Source organism: Girardinichthys multiradiatus, chromosome 12 (genome assembly GCF_021462225.1).
Source record: "Girardinichthys multiradiatus isolate DD_20200921_A chromosome 12, DD_fGirMul_XY1, whole genome shotgun sequence".
NCBI lineage: Eukaryota > Metazoa > Chordata > Actinopteri > Cyprinodontiformes > Goodeidae > Girardinichthys > Girardinichthys multiradiatus.
Genome location: NC_061805.1, coordinates 22,834,263 through 22,857,320, shown reverse-complemented (window position 1 = coordinate 22,857,320; position 23,058 = coordinate 22,834,263).

Sequence of the window (23,058 nt, the reverse complement as noted above, 5' to 3'; positions counted from 1 at the left end):
AAATAAATCAGCATTTTCATGTGTATGTGGTGCTTAATAGACTCTGATACACTAATGCATCAAATAAATATGTATTTATTCTAGAGCTGCAATTGCTATAAATGCTGTAAATCCATGTTGTGTAAATCAGTAGAAATCAATCAAACATTGCTCATGACCCGGCATCATGACCTGTGAAGCCTAGAGCTTAATGGCACATTTCCTTGACAGCAGCAGCAACAGAGAGATTGGCCAGCCAGGCTTTCAGCCTCCCAACCAGCCTTTTATGTCAGCCATCCAGTCTTTCATTCAGCCATTAAGCCCCCGCCCCCACCCGTCCCACATAACACTAATCCACCAGGCTGGCTTTGGACTTGGTGACCTGTGGTCACAACAGGTTTATCTGCGAGCTTGTCCACACTGTCACATTCAGCAATCATTATCCCCCTCACCAATACTGTCTGCATTCATCAGTGCTCCTAATGGCACTTACCATTCTGACTATTTTTTATGAATGTTTCTGTCAAAATATGGTTGTTTCAGTGACTCAGACACAAAAGAAACAGACACAATAGGACAGACCGATTGGCCAGTGGAGGGGATAATTATCTGTCACATTTCAAAAAGCCTGCAGAGAGTTAAATGAAGTCAAAATAGACAGGAAGGCAGACAGCCATGCACATTTATGCTCTGCCTGTCTCTCACAGACACATTATCACAATCCTGAATGATGTGTCCCCTGGGTATTAATACGGTCCTTTATGAGTCATTAATGGGAGTCAATAGGCCCCTTAATGGCTGTTTACCATGTTGGTTGGCCTCACATTAATGCGTCATTGCATAAGTACTTGTCATATTCACGATGGTCACAGTCAGGTGATTATGTTTGATGGGGGTCATACATATATACACTAGGCTTTAAGGAAATTTGGGGGTTTAAGCAACAATGTGTATATTTTTAACCAACGGGTACAAAAATACACAATGGATTTTTTTTGGTAATATGGATACTAAAAATACACAAACCAAAGGTTTGTCTCAGTTTTAAACAATTAACAATAAAGTCTTGCCACAGATTCTCAAAGGTCTCAGTGAAACAGATTGTCATACAGTGGTGGTCACTAAATGTTGAAAATCTGTTGAGTAAACAAATTTATTTAGTAGGATTTAAAAGGTTCATAAAGAAGACAGATGATAATGAGTGGGATAAAGAAGGTTCCTAACATGAGATAAACATGATGAGTGGCATTGAGAGGGGTTCTAAAGAGGCTAAAAGAGGGAAGGTGGCACGATGAGGGTCATAAAGAAGGATGAGGAGGATAAAATGGAACAGAGGGCCTTAACCTGAATGAGGAAGATGAGTTGGATGAAAGGACGTGGCAAAGAGAGACACTAAGGATGAGAGGGATTAAGAGAAAAGTGGGTCACGAGAAGGATGAGAAAATGAGTGGAATGATAAGAGGTCATTAAAGGAGATGAGGAGTAGGATGGTGATGATCCAGGGTTTTAAGAGGAAAGAGGAGGATGAGAGGGATGAAGGCATGTGCTAAAGAGAGATGAGGAGGATGAGGGATCAAAAGGGGCTGTAAAAATGGAAGAGAAGAATGAGTGGGATGAAGGGGTGGTATAGAGTGATGAAGATTATAAGAATGATAAAAAAAGAGAAGGATGTAAGGAGGGATGAGGATAATGAGTGGGATAAAGAGGGGTTCTAAAGATAGATTAGGAAGATGAGAATGATTACAAATGGCCTAGAAGAGGAATGAGAGGAAAAGTGGTTGGGAAGAGAAAATAAGAGGATGAAAGAGGTGAAGAAGGGTTATAGAAAGGAATGAATGGGATGAAAAGAGTAATAATGAGGGTTGAAGATACTGGTTAGGTGGAAAGGTTCTTAAAGAGGGATGAGAATAGAGAGGGATGAGAACATGATTGGCATGAAGCAGGGTTTTACAGGGGAAAAGAAGGAAGACAGGAATGAAAGGGATCATAATGGAGGGATGGGTTGGATAAAAAAATTGATCATACTAGATGAAAAAAGATTAACAGTGAGAATGAGGTGAAGAAGCTTGGGAAGAAATTAAAGGACTTTCACCTAAACCTAAGTTAACACATTAACTACATTTGTTTTGCCTTCCACACATAATCAGACAATAAAGACACAGTCAAGTATTCATACAGAACCACGTTGTTCATGATCTCTAAGGCTTATTCTAATATGTCTCATACCTCATGGCATTTTGTTCTGATCTGGTTTTGGAATTGTATAGATATTTGCAGAGATTTTAAATCCAGAGGAGATGTTATTTCCTTGCCATTATATAAAAGCACACTAAAGACAGTTTTTATTTCAGCTTCTGGAGCCTTATTAGCAGATCTCAAACAGATCAAGAGCACTTATTGTACTTTTAGTGGCTTTAGTTTTGAAGCATGGAGTAGTGTAAACAATAAAAATGCCCACTGTGCTGCTGCAGGTTGTGTGTCAGAATCTGGCAGCCTCAGAGCATGAACGCACATGTGGAACTGGGAGATATTACAGCAGTGATTTAATTTATGACATTTCCCAGCTGTACCAAGTACCAGGCTGAATAGTGCTGTCAATCACTGTAATATTTGAAATAGCATTTAAATGTATACATTTGTTTCTGCAAAAAGATCAGCATCCTATTAGAAGTAAGCCTGAATTAATTTTAGAAACTTTGACCTGGAATCCATTAAAACTTTTCTTAATGGATTCTTCTGATAGCATGGCTCAAAGAGAAAGAAAGGCACACGTGACAAGAAGCATCATGAACATGAACAACAAACCTCAGAAATCTCCAAAAATCCAGCAGAAGATTTTTAGTAAGGATTTACAGAAACAACGGTCAGAGGAACTGTTTCTTATGCTTTGAATATATATTTTTTTTATGAAGCCTTGGGCTGTGGGGAAGCAGTAAGGAGAGTGTACCTCTGGGACTTCTGATGGCAGAGTGCGCAGGGAAAAGAGCCAAGCCTTGTTCTGCCGTTATAAGCCTTGCACTGCACACACTGACGAGCATGCAGGGGAGAAATTGGCAGCGGGAATAAAGGCAAGGCGGTGTAAATTTGGAGCAGAAAAGTCTTCAGGGTGCACTGTGCACACATCCCAGTGACCCTGCACTTATACACACAAACACACACACACACACACACAGAATACACAGGAGCTTAGGAGATGGCTGTGGATGGGGATGAAAACAAAGCCTGTGGGTTATGTTGGAAGGGAGCTCAGGGAATTGGGAGTGAAGCCTGCACCTCATCCACCGGCCATATGCACCATTGGATGTTGCACACGTGTCGTGTATTCACAGAGACAGGGAGCATACCGGCCGTAAAAAGAGAGATTACTTAGAAAAAAGATGGGACGCCGGAAGAAGAGAAGACTAAAATTCACAAGCACTCATGCATGCATTTACACACAGCATATGTTCTAACTGGTTGGTTTTGCCAGAAGTGAAAAGGGTAATCCTATGAAACTGTTTATGCGTGGAGAAACTTACTTTCAGTGGCCAGAGGAAAAAAGTAGAGAGAGAAGATGCCAGTCAACTTCATGCCACTGCAATCTGTGACCTGGTTTCTAAATGTAGGAGCTATAAGGGAGGAAATAACAGCAACGCTGCTCCATCTAGTTATTTTGCTTCAGTCCACTTCTGCAGACGAACCTGAGGTTCTCATGAAGTTTAAAGCTGTGAAAACTTTAAAAAGATATGTGCCTTTAAATTTTGTGAAACAAATAATGTAATGTGTCTCTGAAAGTGGACCTTATACACTGGCAAACAAAAAAAAAGTCGCCACCAAAAAAAAAGGTCACACACTCTAATATTTCGCTTTAATTACAGCACGCATTCGCTGTGGCATTGTTTCGATAAGCTTCTGCAATGTCACAAGATTTATTTCCACCCAGTGTTCCATCAATTTTTCACCAAGATCTTGCAATGATGATGGTAGAGTCTGACCACTGTGCAAAGCTTTCTCCAGCACATCCCAAATATTCTTAATGGTGTTAAGGTCTGGACTCTGTGGTGGCCCATCCATGTGTGAGAATAATGTCTCATGCTCCCTGAACCACTGTTTCACAATTCGAGCCCGATGAATCTTGGCATATGCCCGTTCCATCAGGGAAGAAAAAATCCACTGATGGAATAAGTATATTCAGGTAGTCAGCTGACCTCATTCTTTGAACACATACTGTTGCTGAACCCAGACCTGACCACCTGCAGCAACCCCAGATCATAGCACTGCCCCCACAGGCTTGTACAGTAGGTACTAGGCATGATGGGTGCATCACTTCACCTGCTTTCTTACCCTGATGCGCCAATCACTCTGGAACAGGGTAAATCTGGACTCATCAGACCATATAACCGTCTTCCATTGATCCAGAGTCCAATCTTTATGCTCCTTAGCAAATTGAAGCCTTTTTTTCCGGTTAGCCTCACTGATTAGTGGTTTTCTTAAGGCTACACAGCTGTTCAGTCCCAATCCCTTGGGTTCCCTTCGCACTGTGCGTGTGGAAATGCTCTTACTTTCACTATTAAACATAGGCCGGAGTTCCACTGTTGTTTTTCTTTGATTTGATTACACCAAACTTTTAATCATTCATGATTTTTTTCTGGCCACATTTCTTCCTCGAAAACGATGGGTCCCCACTATCCTTCAAGTTTTTAATAATGCGTTGGACAGTTCTCAACTCAATTTTGGTAGTTTCTGCAATCTCCTTAGATGTTTTCTCTGCTTGTTGCATGCCAATTATTTGACCTTTCTGAAACAGACTGACATCTTTTCCACGACCACGGGATGTGTCTTTCAACATGGTTGTTTAAGAAATGAGAAGCAACTCATTGCACCAGTTGGGGTTAAAAAACTTGTTGCCAGCTAAAACATAATCGCCCATGCAGTAATTATCCAATGGGAGGCTCATACCTATTTGCTTAGTTAAATCCAGGTGGCGATTTGTTTTTGGCCAGGCAGTGTACATGAAAGGGCAGGTGAGAAAGTGAGAGAAATATGTTCCTGGAAATTAAAGAGGATGGCAAAGTCTGAATTTATGGCCGTACTGTTTCTGTTAGGGGATGTCATCCAGCGAGCAGCCCAGAGTCGCAACTACAGTAACATAAACTGAAATAGGAGAGGTGGCTTGATTTATGACTTTGCATTTAGGTTTTCTATCTGTTGGTCCAAATAATCAGGTCCAGGGAGAATGAAGTATCTGCTCTGGAATATAAACTGCTGTGTGAGTAATTCATTTTGCAAATGCATGTAAATGGTAAATGGTAAATATTCAAAGATGAAACATTTTTGAAAAGCTCAAAATATATATTATTTGAGCTGCAGAGTCACCTTTTATTTATGTCTGGACTTCAAACCAATCCATTCTAGCTCTGACTGTATGTTTTCAGTTGTTGTCCTGCTGGAAGATGATCCTCTGCCCCATTCTCAAATCTTTTGCAGCTTATAATATACACTGCTCAAAGATATAAAGGGAACACTCAAATAACACATCCTAGATCTGAATGAATGAAATCAAATTTATTAACCAATGGAGGCCTGGATTTGGAGTCACACACAAAATTAAAGTGGAAAAACACACTGCAGGCTGATCCAACTTTGATGTAATGTCCTTAAAACAAGTCAAAATGAGGCTCAGTATTGTGTGTGGCCTCCACGTACCTGTATGACCTCCCTACAACACCTGGACATGCTCCTGATGAGACGGTGGATGGTCTCCTGAGGGATCTCCTCCCAGACCTGGACTAAAACATCCGCCAACTCCTGGACAGTCTGTGATGCAACGTGACGTTGGTGGATGGAGCGAAACATGATGTCCCAGATGTGCTCAATCGGATTCAGGTCTGAGGAACGGGCGGGCCAGTCCATAGCTTCAATGTCTTCATCTTGCAGGAACTGCTGACACACTCCAGCCACATGAGGTCCAGCATGGTCCTGCATTAGGAGTAACCCAGGACCAACCGCACCAGCAATTGGTCTCACAAGGGGTCTGAGGATCTCATCTCGGTACCTAATGGCAGTCAGGCTACCTCTGGCGAGCACATGGAGGGCCATACGGCCCTCCGAAGAAATGCCACCCCACACCATTACTGACCCACTGCCAAACCGGTCATGCTGAAGGATGTTGCAGGCAGCAGATTGCTCTCCACGGTGTCTCCAGACTCTGTTACATCTGTCACATGTGCTCAGTGTGAACCTGCTTTCATCTGTGAAGAGCACAGGGCGCCAGTGGTGAATTTGCCAATCCTGGTGTTCTCTGGCAAATACCAAGCGTCCTGCACGGTGTTGGGCTGTGAGCACAACCCCCATTTGTGGACGTCGGGCCCTCATACCATCCTCATGGAGTCGGTTTCTAACCGTTTGGGCAGACTCATGCACATTTGTGGCCTGCTGGAGGTCATTTTGCAGGGCTCTAGCAGTGCTCCTGTTCCTCCTTGCACAAAGGCGGCGGTAGCGGTCCTGCTGCTGGGTTGTTGCCCTCCTACGGCTTCCTCCACGTCTCCTGTTGTACTGGCCTGTCTCCTGGTAGAACCTCCAGGCACTGGACACTACGCTGACAGACACAGCAAACCTTCTTGCCACAGCTCACATTGATGTGCCATCCCGGATGAGCTGTACTACCTGAGCCACTTGTGTGGGTTGTAGAGTCCGTCTCATGCTACCACGAGTGTGAAAGCATCACCAACATTCAAAAGTGACCAAAACATCAGCCAGAAAACATAGGTACTGAGAAGTGGTCTGTGGTCCCCACCTGCAGAACCACTCCTTTATTGAGTGTTTCTTGCTAATCACCAAAGATTTCCCCCTGTTGTTTATTCCATTTGGACAACAGCATTGAAATTGATTGTCAATCAGTGTTGCTTCCTAAGTGGACAGTGTGATTTCACAGAAGTTTGATTTACTTGGAGTTATATTGTGTTGTTTAAGTGTTCCTTTTATTTTTTTGAGCAGTGTATTTTCTTCCAAGATAGCTCATAATTTAGCTCCACCCATCTTACCAACAGCTGTGACCAGCTCTCCTGTCCCTGGTGAAGAAAATAATTCCCATGACATAATGCTGCCACCACTATGTTTTACTGTGCAGATGGTGTATTCAAGTGGATGTGCAATATTATTTTCAATCAATCAAATAATAGAAAGACATCCAATAACTCTTCTCTGACTTTAATTTTAGAGCCCTTAAGTTTGACAAAAGTGCTGAACCGATAAACATAAATATATAACTATAATTGTACTCGTACTCGTCGTCTTCAGCTTTATCCAGGACCTGGTTGCGGGAAGCAGACTCAGCAGAGATGCCCAGACGTCCCTCTCCCCAGACACCTCCTCCAGCTCCTCCAGGAGGAGCCCAAGGCGTTCCCAGGCCAGCCGAGAGACATAGTCCCTCCAGTGTGTCCTGGGCCGTCCCCTGGGCCTCCTCCTGGTGGGACGTGCCTGGATCACCTCCCGAGGAAGGCGTCCAGGAGGCATCCGGTATAGATGCCCGAGCCACCTCAACTGGCTCCTCTCGATGTGGAGGAGCAGCGGCTCTACTCCGAGCCCCTCCCGGATGGCCGAGCTCCTCACCCTATCTCTAAGGGAGTGCCCGGCCACCTACGGAGGAAGCTAATTTCAGCCTCTTGTATCCGGGATCTCGTTCTTTTGGTCATGACCCAAAGTTCATGGCCATAGGTGAGGGTAGGAACGTAGACCGACCGGTAAATCGGGAGCTTCACTTTTCGGCTCAGCTCTCTTCACCACAACGGACTGGCACAATGCCCCCATTACTGTCTGTCGATCTCCCGCTCCATTCTTCCCCCACATGTGAACAAGACCCCGAGATACTTAAACTTCTCCTCTTGAGGCAGGAACTCCCCTACAACCTGAAGAGGACAAGCCACTCTTTTGCGGTCGAGAACCATGGCCTCGGTCTTGGAGGACCTGATTCTCATCCCAGGCGCTTTACACTCGGCTGCGAACTGCCCCAGCGCATGCTGTAGGTCTTGGCTAGAGGGGGCCAGCAGGACCACGTCATCCGCAAAAAGAAGAGACGAAATCCTCTGGTCCCCAAACCAGACCCCCTCCGGCCCTTGGCTGCGCCTAGAAATCCTGTCCATAAAAGTTATAAACAGGACCGGTGACAAAGGGCAGCCCTGCCGGAGTCCAATATGCACTGGGAACAGGTCCGACTTAGTGCCGGCAATGCGAACCAAACTCCTGCTCCGCTTGTACAGAGACCGGATGGCCCCTAGTAAAGGGCCCCCGATTCCATACTCCTGGAGCAACCCCCACAGAGCATCATGAGGGACACAGTCCAATGCTTTCTCCAGGTCCACAAAACACATGTGGACCAATTGGGCAAACTCCCATGAACCCTCGAGTACCCTGTAGCGAGTATAGAGCTGGTCCAGTGTTCCACGGCCGGGACGAAAACCACACTGCACCTCCTGAAGCCGAGGTTCGACTATTGGCCGGACTCTCCTCTCCAATACCCTGGCGTAGGCCTTACCAGGGAGGCTGAGGAGTGTGATCCCATTGTAGTTGGAACACACCCTCCGGTCACCCTTCTTATGAAGGGGGACCACCACCCCAGTCTGCCAGTCCAGAGGCACTGTCCCCGACCGCCATGCAATGAACAGGCGTGTCAACCATGACAGCCCCACAACATCCAGAGACTTGAGGTACTCAGGGCGGAACTCATCCACCCCCGAAGCTTTGCCACCGCGGAGCTTTTTAACCACCTCGGTGACTTCAGCCTGGGTGATGAAAGGGTCCAATCCCAAGTCCCCAGCTTCTGCTTCCACCAGGGAATGCGTGATGGCAGGATTGAGAAGATCCTCGAAGTACTCCTTCCACCGCCCGATAATGTTCCCAGTCAAGGTCAGCAGCTCCCCACCCTCACTGTAAACAGTGTTGGCGAAGCACTGACAGAATCGCTTCGAGGCCAACCGGTAGTCCCTCTCCAAGTCCTGCACAGTGGTCAGAGGGATTTTAAGCCATTCTTCTTGCAGGGTAGTGGCCAGGTCACTACGTGATACTGGTGGAGGAAAACGTTTCCTGACTCGCTCCTCCAAAACACCCCAAAGTGGCTCAATAATATTTAGATCTGGTGACTGTGCAGGCCATGGGAGATGTTCAACTTCACTTTCATGTTCATCAAACCAATCTTTCACCAGTCTTGCTGTGTGTATTGGTGCATTGTCATCCTGATACACGGCACCGCCTTCAGGATACAATGTTTGAACCATTGGATGCATATGGTCCTCAAGAATGGTTTGGTAGTCCTTGGCAGTGACGCGCCCATCTAGCACAAGTATTGGGCCAAGGGAATGCCATGATATGGCAGCCCAAACCATCACTGATCCACCCCCATGCTTCACTCTGGGCATGCAACAGTCTGGGTGGTACGCTTCTTTGGGGCTTCTCCACACCGTAACTCTCTCGGAAGTGGGGAAAACAGTAAAGGTGGACTCATCAGAGAACAATACATGTTTCACATTGTCCACAGCCCAAGATTTGCGCTCCTTGCACCATTGAAACCGACGTTTGGCATTGGCATGAGTGACCCAAGGTTTGGCTATAGCAGCCCGGCCGTGTATATTGACCCTGTGGAGCTCCCGACGGACAGTTCTGGTGGAAACAGGAGAGTTGAGGTGCACATTTAATTCTGCCGTGATTTGGGCAGCCGTGGTTTTATGTTTTTTGGATACAATCCGGGTTAGCACCCGAACATCACTTTCAGACCGCTTCCTCTTGCGTCCACAGTTAATCCTGTTGGATGTGGTTCGTCCTTCTTGGTGATATGCTGACATTACCCTGGATACCGTGGCTCTTGATACATCACAAAGACTTGCTGTCTTGGTCACAGATGCGCCAGCAAGACGTGCACCAACGATTTGTCCTCTTTTGAACTATGGTATGTCACCCATAATGTTGTGTGCATTTCAATATTTTGAGCAAAACTGTGCTCTTACCCTGCTAATTGAACCTTCACACTCTGCTCTTACTGGTGCAATGTGCAATCAATGAAGACTGGCTACCAGGCTGGTCCAATTTAGCCATGAAACCTCCCACACTAAAATAACAGGTGTTTCAGTTTCATTGTCCAACCCCTGTATCTTTGGAAGAGCGCCATGTCTTTGAGGTTGGAAAGGCCTTCTTGCGATCACAGACGATCTATCAGACTCAAGTTGGGAATTTTAAAGAACATTTTAAAATATCAGTTTTATTTAGGTGTATCAGAGTAAAGAGACTGAAAATAAATGCTTACCACACTTTTCAGATTTTCATTGGAACAAAACCATGTATCACCGTCCACGCACTTAACAAGTATCTACTACTTCTCTCTCAAACCTACCACTAGAAAATAGCATTTTGTGCATAGGAGCAGCGTTTATTCGTTTGATTCATTTTGCATTAACGTTTTCCTTCAAAAACAAAATAGGGTGACATTTAGATGAACTTGAGACTTAAATCAAAGCAGTTTGTAGGTTCATTTCTTTGCTCCAATCCAGGAATGTTTCTGAAGCTCCTCCTGCAGAGGAGACTATTGATTGATGATGCATGCTTATCCTGCTATTTGGACAAACACATACATATAGAAGATTGCAGGTAATAGGGATCAACATTGTCCTTATTGTGGGCCAGTTTATTTGCATCTACAGAAAGAGATATTACATGCACTCCAGCATGAGTCTTGCACATACATTTGTAATATGCCACTATAAGAATTTTTATGTCATTGATTTATTGGCCTCACATGCATACAGGATTACTACCGTAACATCAACCAAATGCTGACCTCCTTTAACCATCCATTCTCTTCAGCAGTCCATAGGTAAGAGGCTTATGCATGCTGAAGAGGTCATCAGTCCATCACGGAGTACATACAACCAAGCATGAACACGATCACACTTTTAGACATTTTAGAGTCATTACAATTCTCTGAACTAAATCCTTAGTGGTCTAAGCTACTTTTTGAGGAAGTTAGGGAAGGTGACATTTGTGACACCTAATTAGAGACACACCTGTGGATGTATCTTAAGTTAAAACATCAAGCATACTGCTGTTTTGTGTGATATCATGGAAAATAAATGGAAATCATGCAAAATATTAGGAAGAGAAATGTGGACCTCCACAAGTCTTGGTCAACCCCCTGTATAATTTCTAAATGCCTGAAGTTGCCATTTTCTTCTGTGCAAACAATTATGTGCAAGTATAAACACAGTAAGAATGTCAACCCATCACACTATTCAAAAGGTACACAGGTTTGTGTCTCAGTGATGAACTTGTCCTAGTGCAAACTCTGCATTTAAACTCCAGAACAAAAGCAAAAGACTTTGTGAAAATGTTGGCTAACGATGGCAACAGTGTCATTACCACTGTGAGCGAGTCCTGTTTCAAAATTAGCTGACAGAAGAAAAAGCAATTACTCCAAAAGCAACATAAAAAGCCAGATTAGAGTTTGTAAATGCGTTCAGGGGCAAAGTATAAAGGGGGTGGCAGCATCATGTTGTGTTGGTGTTTTGCAGCAGGAGGGAATGGTGCATTTCACAAATTAGTTGGCACCATGGCGAAAGAACATTGTGCGGAAAATTCTGAAGCAACATCTCAAGGTATCAACCAGAAAGTTAAAGTTTGGGCACAAATGGATCTTCAAAATGGACAGTGAGACTAAGCATGCCACCAAAATAATTACAAAGTGTCTACAGGACAACAAAGTCAACATTTTGCTAAGTGTGATGTGCTTAATTTGTGAAAATTGTTTTTTCTTTTTTCTATTTGTTTGGCGTTTTAATTGTGTAATCTAATTGTAATTGTGTAACTTTTTCTGCCTCTTGGCCAGGACTCCCTTGAAAAAGAGGATCTTAATGTCGCTGAGACTTTCCTGGTTAAATAAAAACAAAAATGTTGGAGTGGTTATCACAAAACGCTGATCTTGGACCCATATATTAAATTCAGGAGAAATCTGTTAATGAATAAGTACTTTTTTATAGAACTGTACGAATAAAATATACAAAAACAAATGCTTTAGACAATCACTTACCCATTAGGCACACTGCAATTCCATGACAAAAAAAAAATTTAACTACTATAATTGCTGTTGAAGACTTCTTTAGTGAATGTTTGGTTTTAAGACAACACTGATGTTTGTTGATTTAAACCAGTTAAGCACTGATTTAGAATTGCAGCTTTATCCTAAATGTAATTTAAGTAGTAAGGTTTATTGTAAGAAGTAACCTGTTCCAGTGTGGCCATGATCAAAACAAGGAGGTCAGAAGAGTGGTCTGCTAAAAGTCTCACTTCTTTTCTATCCCCTCAAGGCCACTTCACTGAGGACAGGAGTGAAGACATCTACTGCATGTGTGAAATCTGTCACATTCTTGTTAATTTGCTAACAGGGTTTCACCCATCCACTCTGAATGAGGGAATAGAGTTTGTCATCTTGTTTTCAGTGCCCAACCTGTGAAAATCCCACACTGTAACATTTGAGTTTCATCAGCTCTTTTTACGCTTTGACCAGGGTTTATTTTAGTTCTGTCATTTCTCTTCATCCTCCAATCTTTTTGTCATATATATTTATTTTGCCAATGCTTTTCCCTCCGGTGTTGCATCACAAAACTTCTAAAAGACCTTTAGAAGAGTAAGAGCATTCAAATTAATGAACGTGTCATGAGCAATAAAGATTAATGGAGATTCAAGACCATTTATCTTTCACGCCTTTCCCAAAGTGCCCTGTCACACAGGGCCCCCTAAGAGTGGCTTCCGTAAAAAAATAAATAAATAAATAAATAAAATAAAAATTTAAATATATTATTAATATTTTACTGCTGCAGCATAATTTCACACTTATAAATTCGGTAAAATCTAAACCTGAATTGGGGTATTTTATTCTGTGAGGGGACAAAACATCTGTAATAAGAAATAACAGATTTTTACAAAATCATCTGTGACACTATTATTGGCACAGTAGCTGTTTTAGTTGCTTGTGTTACCCAGAGAGCACTTAGTCACTTCTGTAACGTCTGGTTTCATCTTTGCACAGTCTCTCTAGCTTGTCCAAAGCCCCAGCTCCTCTCCCATGCTATCTTCTCTTCAGTTTATGCCACATGTTCTCTGTAGGATGTAGGTCCGTGCACTGAGTTGGACATGGAAAATATGAATTTTGTATCCAATAAACAATTTATACATTGCTTACTAGATTAAAAATTTCCTGGTACTCTATTATTTCTATGCGAAATACCATCTGATAATGAATTTCCCCTCCATGGCATGCATTCAAAAGCTGAAACATGTTTAAAAATTGACTTTGTAGTGTACTTTGTGTGACACTGGTATAACGCGACACAGTCAAAATGGCTAAAAAATATTTAAAACCTGCAACCTTCTGTCATAGAACAATGGTTGACCAATGTGGTCAAGCCAGCCAGAGGAAAACACCTAACAGAGGAATCCAAGAAAGCAATCTAAACAAAAATGAATAATGAATCTAATATGAACAACAAAACAGGGTAGTGCAAAGAAACAGACAAGACACTCAAGATACAAACACCTAACACAGGCAGATCATGATACTTTCACTTTGTTTTATTTGGGAGGCAGCCATATACACTGCTAAAAAAAAAAAGGGAACACTTAAACAACACAATACAGGTCCTTCTCAAAATATTAGCATATTGTGATAAAGTTCATTATTTTCCATAATGTCATGATGAAAATTTAACATTCATATATTTTAGATTCATTGCACACCAACTGAAATATTTCAGGTCTTTTATTGTCTTAATACGGATGATTTTGGCATACATCTCATGAAAACCCAAAATTTCTATCTCACAAAATTAGCATATTTCATCCGACCAATAAAAGAAAAGTGTTTTTAATACAAAAAACGTCAACCTTCAAATAATCATGTACAGTTATGCACTCAATACTTGGTTGGGAATCCTTTGGCAGAAATGACTGCTTCAATGCGGCGTGACATGGAGGCAATCAGCCTGTGGCACCACTTGCTTTCATCCGAAAAAAGTACTTTGGACCACTGAGCAACAGTCCAGTGCTGCTTCTCTGTAGCCCAGGTCAGGCGCTTCTGCCGCTGTTTCTGGTTCAAAAGTGGCTTGACCTGGGGAATGCGGCACCTGTAGCCCATTTCCTGCACACGCCTGTGCACGGTGGCTCTGGATGTTTCTACTCCAGACTCAGTCCACTGCTTCCGCAGGTCCCCCAAGGTCTGGAATCGGCCCTTCTCCACAATCTTCCTCAGGGTCCGGTCACCTCTTCTCGTTGTGCAGCGTTTTCTGCCACACTTTTTCCTTCCCACAGACTTCCCACTGAGGTGCCTTGATACAGCACTCTGGGAACAGCCTATTCGTTCAGAAATTTCTTTCTGTCTTACCCTCTTGCTTGAGGGTGTCAATAGTGGCCTTCTGGACAGCAGTCAGGTCGGCAGTCTTACCCATGATTGGGGTTTTGAGTGATGAACCAGGCTGGGAGTTTTAAAGGCCTCAGGAATCTTTTGCAGGTGTTTAGAGTTAACTCGTTGATTCAGATGATTAGGTTCATAGCTCGTTTAGAGACCCTTTTAATGATATGCTAATTTTGTGAGATAGGAATTTTGGGTTTTCATGAGCTGTATGCTAAAATCATCCGTATTAAGACAATAAAACACCTGAAATATTTCAGTTAGTGTGCAATGAATCTAAAATATATGAATGTTAAATTTTCATCATGACATTATGGAAAATAATGAACTTTAACACAATGTGCTAATATTTTGAGAAGGACCTGTATAACTCCAAGTTAATCAAACGTCTGTGAAATCAAACTGTCCACTTAGGAAGCAACACTGATTGACAATCAATTTCACATCCTGTTGTACAAATGAAATAGACAACAGGGGGAAATCTTTGGTGATTAGCAAGACACACTCAATAAAGGAGTGGTTCTGCAGGTGGGGACCACAGACCACTTCTCAGTACCTATGCTTTCTGGTTGATGTTTTGGTCACTTTTGAATGTTGGTGATGCTTTCACACTCGTGGTAGCATGAGACGGACTCTACAACCCACACAAGTGGCTCAGGTAGTGCAGCTCATCCAGGATGGCACATCAATGTGAGCTGTGGCAAGAAGGTTTGCTGTGTCTGTCAGCGTAGAGTCCAGAGCCTGGAGGCACTACCAGGAGACAGGCCAGGATTGGCAAATTCGCCACTGGCACCCTGTGCTCTTCACAGATAAAAGCAGGTTTACATTGAGCCCATGTGACAGACATGAAAGAGTCCGAAGACACCGTGGAAAGTGATCTGCTGCCTGCAACATCCTTCAGCATGATCGGTTTGGCAGTGGGTCAGTAATGGTGTGGGGTGGCATTTCCTTGGTGGGCCGCATGGCCCTCCATGTGCTCGCCAGAGGTAGCCTGACTGCCATTAGGTACCGAGATGAGATCCTCAGACCCCTTGTGAGACCATATGCTGGTGCAGTTGGCCCTGGGTTCCTCCTAATGCAGGACAATGCTAGACCTCATGTGGCTGGAGTGTGTCAGCAGTTCCTGCAAGATGAAGACATTGAAGCTATGGACTGGCCCACCCGTTCCTCAGACCTGAATCTGATTGAGCACATCTGGGACATCATGTCTCACTCCATCCACCAACGTCACGTTGCACCACAGACTGTCCAGGAGTTGGCGGATGCCTTAGTCCAGGTCTGGGAGGAGATCCCTCAGGAGACCATCCACCGTCTCATCAGGAGCATGCCCAGGCGTTGTAGGGAGGTCATACAGGCACATGGAGGCCACACACAATACTGAACCTCAACTTGACTTGTTTTAAGGACATTATATCAAAGTTGGATCAGCCAGTAGTGTCTTTTTCCACTTTAATTTTGTGTGTGACTCCAAATCCAGGCCTCCATTGGTTAATAAATTTGATTTCCATTGATGATTTTTGTGTGATTTTGTTGTCAGCACATTAAACTTTGTACAGAACAAAGTATTAAATGAGAATATTTCATTCATTCAGATCTAGGATGTGTTATTTGAGAGTTCCTTTATTTTTTGGAGTAGTGTATTAAACTAGTGCCACTCAATGAGCTCTGACTTTCTACTGCAGCTCTTTAATAGTCAGATTTAGACAAAAATAAATAATATTATATATATATATATATATATATATATATATATATATATATATATTTCTCTAGCCTCTGGCACTCTAGTGACCTAAAATAAATAGACGTTTTTTTATAATATAGGGAGACAGGGATTCATGTATTACTAATCAATGGTTCACATTCACTCTGATCAGCCTAAAAAAAATTAAATCATAAACTTATTATAATAAAAACTGCTAGGGATTTAGTTAAAGAAAAAAAAAGTTTTTTTCTTCAACTTTAGATTTTTTTTTCCACCTGTTGAATAAATGTGCTCAAATGACAGGTTGGATTTTTGCAGCGCAATAAAGGATTAGTTTATTTCAAGGCTTTTTACACATCCGTATTAACTGTGTGAAATAATGGAGAGGTTGGAAAGTTAAATTCTTTGTAAAAATGTTTCTTATCACTTACGCTTGAATTGCTCAATCATTCTGCTGTCAAATCAACAATCAGTTTCAGAATCAGTGACTGACAGCTGGAGCCTAGTGCAACAAATTAAAACAACATCAAATGATAAATGACAGACTCACAGTTGAAAAGGGTAGCATGTCATTTTCACCTTAAAGGTTTGTGCACTCATCCATTTCACTTGACGGTCATTGATCCAGGACTTTAACTGGAATGTGCAACGCTGTGATGATTCCTGCTTACGGTCTGGACTGTTTGGGCTTGCCTGACACAAAAAGTAGAACAAACATGTTGCACAGTGAGTGTGATCACACAGTTCTTTCAGTAGCTTTAGCTTTAAACAAGAACATGGAACTGACAAAACAACATCACAGGAATGCTCCGTCACCACTGAGTAATTCCTGACACTGAAGGGGGTCAGTAGGAACTTCAAGACAAAGAAAAACAGAATTGTTTGGTTTTACAACATGAAAAGCATATTGGCAAAATTTGAAAGGACATAAAGGCTGAATATTGTATAAATGTATTCAGCCTGGCAACTTTCTATGCAGATTTGGCCGTTTTTGTCATATTTGGGTGGTAAATGACTCAAACACGGACCAAACTAAAGTGAGAACTTTTAATAGAAAAACAACACGAATTGAAAGAAATTACAGAACTTAGGAAGAACTAACAGGAGCAACCGGAGACATGAAGAAACCGAGCATGGAGAAGAGAAATTGCTGAGACTGAAGAACAGAGCAGAGGAGGGGAGAAATGACAGAAAACCCAAATGGAACTGAACAAGAAGCCCTGTCAAATAGAGATCTAACATGAAACTGTCTAAATGTAAAAAAAATAAATAAAAGAATAATATAAAAAAGAAATTAAAGAAATACACCTAAGAATAATAAGCAAAAGCAAATTAACTATATGGCAAAACCGAAGTGTCAAAAATAATGGAATAAAGCAAGACCTAAAGAAAATAACAAGCAACACGCTAGAAAACATGAATGCAAATTAAAACCATAACCTAACACCTCAGGATCTTGATAGTTTTCTTCTGATATCAATATTTCTGTTTATCAGAAGGAAACTGTAAAAGGCTTGTTGGCTGAATCATTTTCTCTCTAGTTATTTAACAAACCTTTATATTTTCTTCAACTTACGTCTGGAAGCATTGTCAAGAGTAGAAAGATGTCCATGAAAAGTTAAGATTTAGATCAAATAAAAATCTAGTTTTCTTGCAGTGCAGCCCAAGTTAAAACAGTGCAAAGCGTAATATACTTCTGCTTTTGTCCTATTACTTTTAGTTAAATGGAAGAATAGTCATTATGCTGGAAACTGAAATCTTTTAATTTTGCATCGCAAGTGTTGCCTATAGTGCACATCTGAGTGGAGTTAAGCCGAATGGAAGAGACAAGTAGTCCACCAGCTCTGTTTATTAGAACAGAAGCATGAGTGGGACAGATTGTACATTACGTGGGACGAAAGGATGCTTGTGTAACATCTTTTGCTCTGATGCAGTTTAAGGAGAGTCGTCCTTGGACTGAGGTTATGACGAAATGCGGCCATGTAACTGAACTTCCTTTAGGGTATAGAGAGAAAGGTCATGCATGTTTTCGCAAGATTAGAAACACATAAAAATTGACAAATTTAGGTATACAGATGTGTTTTCTTAGCTGCAGGAGCAAGTGTGTAAAAATACAATGCATGCATGTTGCAAATAAGCCACGCTGTTTCCTACAAAAATAGTAAGCCTAAGGAGAAGTGTATTACAAAGATTCAAATCTATTTTTCATCAACTCGCTTCAGTTTTTTTAAGCTCGAGGTTAAAGAGGTAACAGGTTCTGGTTTGGTCCATATTGGTAGAATTGGGTGTAGGATGGGGCCTATGCTGGGGCCTTGTTTGCAGTAATATAGGTGATGCTCTGCTCTATCATGGTCTCAAAATTTTTCCATGTCTGGTGGACCAAACTAGTTCACCTTAAAGGCAGACCGCAAGACGCCATAAGGTGTCTCCAAAAATCCTAAAATGTAATTGCAGTACCTACAGCAGGATCTCACAACTGTGGATATGAAAGTCTGTGCCTGCACAATCAGATATACAGGTCCTCCTCAAAATATTAGCATATTGTGATAAAGTTCATTATTTTCCATAATGTCATGATGAAAATTTAACATTCATATATTTTAGATTCATTGCACACTAACTGAAATATTTCAGGTCTTTTATTGTCTTAATACGGATGATTTTGGCATACAGCTCATGAAAACCCAAAATTCCTATCTCACAAAATTAGCATATCATTAAAAGGGTCTCTAAACGAGCTATGAACCTAATCATCTGAATCAACGAGTTAACTCTAAACACCTGCAAAAGATTCCTGAGGCCTTTAAAACTCCCAGCCTGGTTCATCACTCAAAACCCCAATCATGGGTAAGACTGCCGACCTGACTGCTGTCCAGAAGGCCACTATTGACACCCTCAAGCAAGAGGGTAAGACACAGAAAGACATTTCTGAACGAATAGGCTGTTCCCAGAGTGCTGTATCAAGGCACCTCAGTGGGAAGTCTGTGGGAAGGAAAAAGTGTGGCAGAAAACGCTGCACAACGAGAAGAGGTGACCGGACCCTGAGGAAGATTGTGGAGAAGGGCCGATTCCAGACCTTGGGGGACCTGCGGAAGCAGTGGACTGAGTCTGGAGTAGAAACATCCAGAGCCATCGTGCACAGGCGTGTGCAGGAAATGGGCTACAGGTGCCGCATTCCCCAGGTCAAGCCACTTTTGAACCAGAAACAGCGGCAGAAGCGCCTGACCTGGGCTACAGAGAAGCAGCACTGGACTGTTGCTCAGTGGTCCAAAGTACTTTTTTCGGATGACAGCAAATTCTGCATGTCATTCGGAGATCAAGGTGCCAGAGTCTGGAGGAAGACTGGGGAGAAGGAAATGCCAAAATGCCAGAAGTCCAGTGTCAAGTACCCACAGTCAGTGATGGTCTGGGGTGCCGTGTCAGCTGCTGGTGTTGGTCCACTGTGTTTTATCAAGGGCAGGGTCAATGCAGCTAGCTATCAGGAGATTTTGGAGCACTTCATGCTTCCACCTGCTGAAAAGCTTTATGGAGATGAAGATTTCATTTTTCAGCACGACCTGGTACCTGCTCACAGTGCCAAAACCACTGGTAAATGGTTTACTGACCATGGTATCACTGTGCTCAATTGGCCTGCCAACTCTCCTGACCTGAACCCCATAGAGAATCTGTGGGATATTGTGAAGAGAACGTTGAGAGACTCAAGACCCAACACTCTGGATGAGCTAAAGACCGCTATCGAAGCATCCTGGGCCTCCATAAGACCTCAGCAGTGCCACAGGCTGATTGCCTCCATGCCACGCCGCATTGAAGCAGTCATTTCTGCAAAAGGATTCCCAACCAAGTATTGAGTGCATAACTGTACATGATTATTTGAAGGTTGACGTTTTTTGTATTAAAAACACTTTTCTTTTATTGGTCGGATGAAATATGCTAATTTTTTGAGATAGGAATTTTGGGTTTTCATGAGCTGTATGCCACAATCATCCGTATTAAGACAATAAAAGACCTGAAATATTTCAGTTAGTGTGCAATGAATCTAAAATATATTAATGTTAAATTTTCATCATGACATTATGGAAAATAATGAACTTTATCACAATATGCTAATATTTTGAGAAGGACCTGTAGACTGCTGAAGTTAAACTTTCATAGGAGATGTCAGTAAGAAAACTATTGCTCTCTAAGTAAAACATGAAGGCCATAATGAAATTTACCAGGGATGAGGTGGATAAACCCTGGGACCTGGACTAATATTTTTACAACAGAAAAATCTAAAATAATATTATTTGGACACCAAACCAGTGGATATTTTTAGCGTTCCAGGAAAAGAACCTCAAACCAGTTATGAAGTACTGAGGTCGAAGCGCCATGGATTGAGGATGCTTTCCTGCAGCAGAGCCGGACCAGCTCACTATTATAGAATCCACCCTTAATCCGATTGGACTTTTGTCCCTACTTCTTTCTTTTGGTGTTGACTAGGATGATGGCAATGGTAAAGGCTGCACCGTAAGTTCATACATTGAGGGGCTAACTGATAGAATTGGGTTTATTTTAAGTCTCAGTCATCATTTTTGGTGGAAGTATCTACCTTCATTAAATAGCAAATTAGTAACAAACTAGCAAATCAAAGATAAAAACAGACGATGGCTTGGTTCGATGGGGAACAACATAATCTATTGTGTTGTTCTATGATTTCACAAAAATGTCTGGCTGGAAGCTTTAAAAGAAAACTAACACCCCAGGAGGATATTAGACCACTTTTTATCTCTCTCTGCACTGCACTTTTAATGCAACCAGGGAACCCGCCCGTTCACCTGATGTCTTGTTTTTTTGTGATATTTTCACAGCTGCACTCTAAAGACTGGGAATGATGTCACCAGCTCTGTCCTTCACGATTCTTCATCCCTCAAAGTATTTTTCTGTCTTCACGTGCATTTTTTTTCCCCTTTCAAAGTCGATCTGTCAGCGGTATATTTTTAAGCCCATCAGTGGTGTTGTTTTGCCCTTGGAACTTGTCTTACCATTGGACCTAATGTATTTATTTTCCTATCCTTCTTCACTTCAAACAGATTAACGGCTTTAGCGTCAGTTCTTCTGTCTTCATGTGGACGTAAGGCTATGGCACAAAATCATAACAGATAAAAATGCAAAAGGAAACACCTGGGCATCAAGTTACTGCAGTCAGTCATTAACCTGTTCTGGGATGCATGAAAGTTTGGAGGCAAAAAAACAGCAAAACATAAATTTCAATAAAGATAGGCTATAAAAGAAATGTTAATGATCACTTATCTCTTGATTTTACAGGCAGGACTTAAACTCCAAAGCACCGTACTTGGCTGCTGACTGGTTGTGTGTACAGATGTGTGTGTGTTTTTAGTGTCTGTCACTGTCAGAGCTGTATACAATCTATCAGCACAAATCCATGATATGCTGTCTGTTGGTTGGTCAAGGTCACCTTACACAAACACACACATAGCACCACCCAGGCACAGACAGGTTTAGGACAAATGCAGCATATCTGTGGTATAAGTGCACTGGCCAAACCAAAACCTGTCCCAAAAACATTTTTTTTTCGAATTTGCTAAATTGTGTTCATAGAACTTTTGGGGAAAAGTGACTTTAGGTATTTTATCAGCAGCGTGGATTGCACACTGTTGACTTGCTCTTTGCAGTCATTATTGACAAAGTGTTTTTATTGATTTTGTTTTATTTATCATCGTACTTACTGGTGCATGTAGTGAAATGAGTTTGCCAGCTACAGAATCTCTATTTCATAGGACTTTTCCCCAATTTTTCCCTCTCAGCACAGTTTATTGTATGCTCTGTGCCAAGTTTGAAGTTCCACTCGGTCTGAACAAAATTGATTTTTTTTTTACCATAATGCCTGTTAAATTGAAGGAGCCTTCAGCAGCTGAGCCTTTGTGTGGTAGAGGTTGGTGGACTCTTGCTGCCTTTGTCCACAAGAGAAAAAAAGGAACACCAAACACGACCCATGAGAAACACTGGTCATCCGTACAGGCTGGGAAGTAAAGCACTGATACATTTGCTGTAGCCTTTAGGAAATGCTTGTATGATTTGGACTGACAGTTCTTTATGGAGAAAAGCAACTTCAAAAAAAAAAAGTTATTATTATTATTATTTTTTTTTTATCTTAGGTATGAGAGCACCACTAATTACCAGGCTGGCTATTTCTTCACAGTTCTGTTGTTCATGACAGAGCTTTAACACCACCAATCATCCCTTCTTACTACATACAGTAAATACCAACATTATTCATACCCCTGGCAGATTTGGACATAAAACTATTTTCCTTCAACCAAGGAATAAAGATAGAAAAAATGTAAATGAGGATCAGCTTTAAAAAAAACAAATTTGTCTTTTTGATTAACTTTTTGTTAAGGATGACATGTTGAAAACGGCCTTATGAATAATCAGCTGAACAGTCAGACCCTTCTCATAATTGCTGGCCAGAGTTTTGTGTTTTAATGGATATTTTGACATTGTACCTTTAATGATGACCTTCAAGTCTTTAACGTCAGAAGGCCTCTTTGTCAGGTTCTGTGTTCGGATCGGACCAAAGCGCAGACAAGAGCTTGGGAGCAGCATGTTTATAAGAGTCTTCAGATTTTATTTCCAGAGGTATTTACAAACACATAGCGAGTAAATGCAGGTACTACAAAGAATCCAGACAAAACTTACATGAGAGTACTCTGCAGGAAATTGTAGAGAAAACAGAACCAGGGATAGTGACGAAGGAACCAGCAGGGAACAAAGAACACAGACCAACTAATATACTGAGAGACATGAGAGGGAAACAAAGGGCAGACAATCAAAGAAACAGGGAACAGGTGTGACATGGATGCAGGGACACAGAGGGAGCAGGTGAACCTAATAAGACTGAATACACAAACCAAAATAAAAACATCTAGACAAAATAACCCACAAGAGA